We start from the raw sequence: 5,404 nt of genomic DNA on the forward strand, positions 1-5,404 counted from the left end.
AGGAAAATCTTTTTATATGTAAAGCTATTATTAGGCGATTCAGTTACATACATACAAATGCAAGTTAGTTTAGAAATTAAACATTAATTTCACTTAATTTTATTCATTTTGCTGATTTAATTTTTTTATTCATTTTCATTTTTAATTCTTTTAATACATGAAATTATCGTTATGATTGATAAAATATGATACTTGTGACTCAAGGGCGTTAAAATATCTTGGAAACACCGCATCAGTTATTGTTTTTGGGCTTATGGTTTCAGCATTTCTATTTGTATATATTCCTAAATTTAGTTTTTCTTTTCGGAATATAATCTGTGGTTCAAGAATGATAGAAAACAAGATTGCGCAATCCTGTGGGTGATGACGTCAAGATAGCAACGAATAGGGTAGATAAAGGAAAGAATACTTGGATATGGAGGAGAGAAAGAGTGTTAACTGTCAAACCATGGAGGTCGCCATATTTACATACATATAAACATCTCTGCATACATACAAACAGTTTGCTAAAGTGACGTCACACGAACAGCTGATTCTGTCGAATTCGACAAGAAAAAAGTAGCGGTACTGCTGCTTGCGCCACCTCTGTCTCTCTACATCGTGTCTGTGGTTCATGTAAATGAAAGCGATTTTTGGGAGAGTTGTGTAGAGATTTAAGTTGCAGGATTTTACCCGATGCTTTTTTGTGCCGTACGTTTTGCTGTTACTCACTTTTTACTCTCACTTCAGAGAGTGATTTTGCTGTTTTACCTTTTTCCAGGATTTTACACGAAAAGTATTGGATCAGAGCTATTATATCATCCATACATATGCATATTATACATACATATATTTATGTGTGTTCATCAGTTATCAACGGTCCCAGTTAAAATGATTTCAGTGTTTTTTAAATTTTCGCCTTGCTTTTTTATCAAAATAGACTACTAAACCTATTCCTAAAACCATCTACGAATATCAAAACCAGGGCGTGAATCACGTATGACGACAAACGTCTGAACGATATCGTGTCGAGATTGTCTTGCTTCATAAAAATCAAAAAGTGTTTGATCGCTTGTGCGATATCGTCAACTCGATTCCAGTTTTGCTTCACGTAACAGTAACAGTAACACGTAACAGCAACACAAATGCATAAATAAGTGTTTTACAACAACATCGTTTTGTCAGTTTGAACGACTATCGTTTCAAAGTTACGTGATTCATACCCAGTTGCAACAAATGAGTCCATACATATTTATGTACATCCATAGGTACAAAGCTGTATGCATTTGCGGAGTTTAAATAATAGGAAGTAATAATCAATGCGCTACATTTCCTCTTACTATGCATATGGGATACGCGTTACAGCTTCGCAAATTTTACCCCTACCGAAACCAAAGATGTATACACATCAAAAATGCAAATTTGACTTACATAGACATTTTATTTTCAGATGACTTAATTACACGTCCAAGCAGTAAAAAGAGCATCACAAAAATTTAATAAAAATATTTTTTGCTAAAGTGAAGTACCTCTTTTTTGTATGTTATTTTTAAAATTAAGCCAAAATTTAATAAATGAGAAGATCTCTTTCATTTTTCTTTGTCTAAAATACGTTTTAATAATGATATAAGGACACAAAATGCCAATGACTTAATTCTGTGTCCACGAGTGTAATTACTGATGTAGTTACATCTTCTTGTTAACTTACATAAATACTTGAATAACAACTTTTAATGAAGTGTACATAGTTTACAACCAAAATGGAAGCATTATTTAAACATATAAACTAGTAAAGAAAAACTTTATTAAAAAAATATTTAGTGCAATGGTCTGTCATTTTTACAAGAATTAAATTGTTTAAAAAGTCAAGGTTTTGTACTAAATTCAAAATGATATTGTTTGCCACTTATGTTTATTTATAAATTTTTAAGGTTTTTCAATTAATTAGAATATAGTTCAATCCCTAACAAATACCATATAAACCTAAGCTTAAGATTTTGTAGAACACTTAAAAAAAAATGCATCATAATTTCAAACTTTTTTCTCAGAAGTGTTTTTTGACTATACAGTTTTATAGTCCATTGTGGGGGTTTTTATTTGATGTTATGTATGTATATACTTTATACTTGGAATACTTGTTTATTGTTAAATGATGTTCTTTGGAATATTGTTCTTTTGGGAAATAAAATTTTCTTCATTCTGTCTTTCACATTTGAAACTAAAGGTTTTTAATTCTTAGGATGTGTGTGAATCGGTAACAAAGTTCTATGGGGAAAGCTGTTGAATAATATTTTTACTATGGTGAGACAGTTTTGCCAATCTGCTGTGTGAAATGAAATATTTTTTGACAGCAGTAAATTTTTGATAACCGCGGATTTATTTGGAATAAAATATTACAAATTGAAGTGAAATTAATATTTTAAGAAAACATCTACCATCGTTGATTGCAATTCATCTATTTAAGCTTTTATTTAACAAAAAATTACACACGTCAACAATCTTTGCGATTGTCAAAATTTTCTATGCATTTGTCAAAATTTTACTGGCCTCATGAGCTACTGAAATTTTATTCACCTCATAGTTGTCAAAAATTTACTCGACGCGAACTTTGTTACCGATTCACACACGCTCTTAAGAAATAATTTAAATAAACCTACAATTGGCGATCCTGCCGGGAGAGAAGATATCGAGTTCTATCATCAACAGTGGTTTTGTGATGAATTGGATGGCAACAATTTAGTTATATTTTAATAAAATCTTTAATGTTGGGCATTGTGCATTTTCTTTCAAATTGCATTTGGAGAAATTGGGTTGGCACACGGAAACAAGAATTCCAGCATATATCGTCACCATCGATCCAGAAATAACTAAACTTCTAGCACGTTCTAATTTGAATTGGATGAATCAGCTTACGTTACCACTGTGTAACTGGTGACAAACTTCCTTATGTGAATTCTACAACTAGCAGTTATATGATTTCTTTCAAGCATTGATGAGCAACAACAATATGAAAGAAAGCAACAGCAGCAACTTCATCATCAGAATTAACAGTAATAATAACTACAACTGACTCATCATCAGCAACTGCAATACCGGATGAAGCAATAACATAAAGGTTAAAAGTAACAATAGAAAGAAATAGTGTAAGTTACTAATAACTTGGAATTATAGTGCAAATGGCGAAAATATTACACTTCACTTAATTACATCACATATACTTATATTTATGAGAAGTATTATCATTCGACAACTGTCATATCAATTATATTGTTATTGGACGAAAGAAACGTTTTCGTTAATAATTTAAACTATCACATACAAGTATTATATTATATTTAGTTTTTAAAATGATGTCAAGATCACCTACCAGAAAAAATGTCAATGTATCATCAGGTACAACTCATGAGCCACAGATACAAATCCAATCACAAATACAGACACAATCAATTTCATCACAATCAAATTTTGAAATATCTGCTACCTCGATAAAATTACCCAATTAGTGGCTAGACCATCCAGAAGTATGGTTTATACATGCTGAAACTCAATTCGCTTCAAAAGGTATTAGTTTGGACAATACCAAGTATGAATATTTAATAATTTCATTGTCGCAAGAAGTTATTTTGACTGTACTTGATATAATTCAAAATCCACTTGTAAATATAAGTATGAGTATTTGGAACGTATTTTGATTGAACGTAATTCTTTAAGTGAGCGTAAAAGACTTGATAAAATCATGTATGATACTGAGATGGGTGATATGAAGCCTTCAGAATTATATCGATCATTACTACTTCTTGCGAATTCAAATTTCAGTACAGACCTTATTAAGAAGTTATGGTTAAGAAAACCACCTAAAAACTTAAATTTTGCACTTGTCTCATCTAATACTAGTGATATAACAAATTTAGTTAAATTAGCAGATGATTTATGGGAGGTCAGTAAGAGAGATGAAGTTTGTTCTATCAGTTCGAGAAATCTTAATAATGTTAATGTTGAACAAGCTATTGGCAATCTCCTTAAGGTAACATCTATTATGTGTGAAAGTTTTTCCATATTATCAGCAGAAGTGTGCTCGATGCATAAAGCTTTTGATTAACCATCGTTTTCGAGACAATCACGATAATTTAATGGGGATCATTCACAAGGTAGATCAACATCACCTAATTAATAATAATAATAATAGATTGGCGCTTACACATATGTTAGTTTAGCCGAGCTTCTCCTCCGACTTGTGGCGTGCGCCTTGATGTTGTCACACAAAGCGGAGGGACCTACAGTTTTACGCCGACTTCGAACGGCGATTGTATTTTTATGAGAAGCTGTTTTTCATGGCAGAAATACACTCGGAGGTTTTCCATTGCCTGCCGAGGGACGACCGCTGTTAAAGAAAAACCTTTTTCTATATTTTTTGCGATGTTGCTTTGACCAGGGTTTGAACCCAGGTGCTGCGGAGTGGAAGCGCGCACTGCTTACCACTGCACCACAGCGGCCTCACCTAATTGGTTATGTAGATATCATTACCGCTTTGGAAGCAGGGCACGTAAATGTGAACAACCTTGTTCGTATAAATCGAAGGGAAACTAAAACTACCCATTGTCTCGTCGCCTCTTCATCTATGATAAGGATAATTTGACAATTTGAAATCTCTTATTGTTAGTGGAGCAGAAATAACTGTTTTACCATCTTCAAAATTTAAAGAATTTAGAAAATCTTCTGATTTTTTTTAACTGCTGTAAACGGAAGTAGCATCAAAACTTTTGGTTAAAAGTTGCTAGATGTAAATTCTTGTTTGAGAAAGGAGTTTCCTTTTGTTTTTGTTATAGCTGATATTGCAAAACCAATAATAGGAGCTGATTTTTTAATGAAATTTGGGCTTATCTTATTGATCCTTTAACAAATATTTCAGTTAATACAATTTCTGGTTATAGAAAAATATCATTTCCAAAATTGTTTCCATTTGATGACAAATACACAAATTTACTCAGATCTTTTCCTTGTTTACTATCAGAACCTGATTACGCTAGGTCTGTGAAACATTCAACAGTTCATCGAATTGTTTGTAATGGCGAATTACCATTTGCAAAACCGCGCCGTTTAGATCTAATTAAATTTAAGATAGCGAAAACAGAGTTCGATTTTTTAGTTAAGTCTGGTATCTGCCGTCCATATGCATCTCATGTGGCTTCTTCATTACATCATGATATTTGAAGTGTAAACATATGCGTACGGCAAAGCATAAAAGTACGTTTATATATAAATACATATGAACTCAATAAAAGCTCGTTAGTTGCTAAAATGGTTGTGCTTGTTATTCTCACAACTCGAGGAAAAGTTAAGCTTTTTCTCTCTGCCACCGTAGTCACTTTTTTCTGCTACACGTATTATGATATTTAAATATATTTTAACTGAATATTTTATTAAA

This window comes from Rhagoletis pomonella, unplaced genomic scaffold (assembly GCF_013731165.1).
Source record: "Rhagoletis pomonella isolate Grant_MI unplaced genomic scaffold, Rhpom_1.0 Rhpom_scaffold_00003, whole genome shotgun sequence".
NCBI lineage: Eukaryota > Metazoa > Arthropoda > Insecta > Diptera > Tephritidae > Rhagoletis > Rhagoletis pomonella.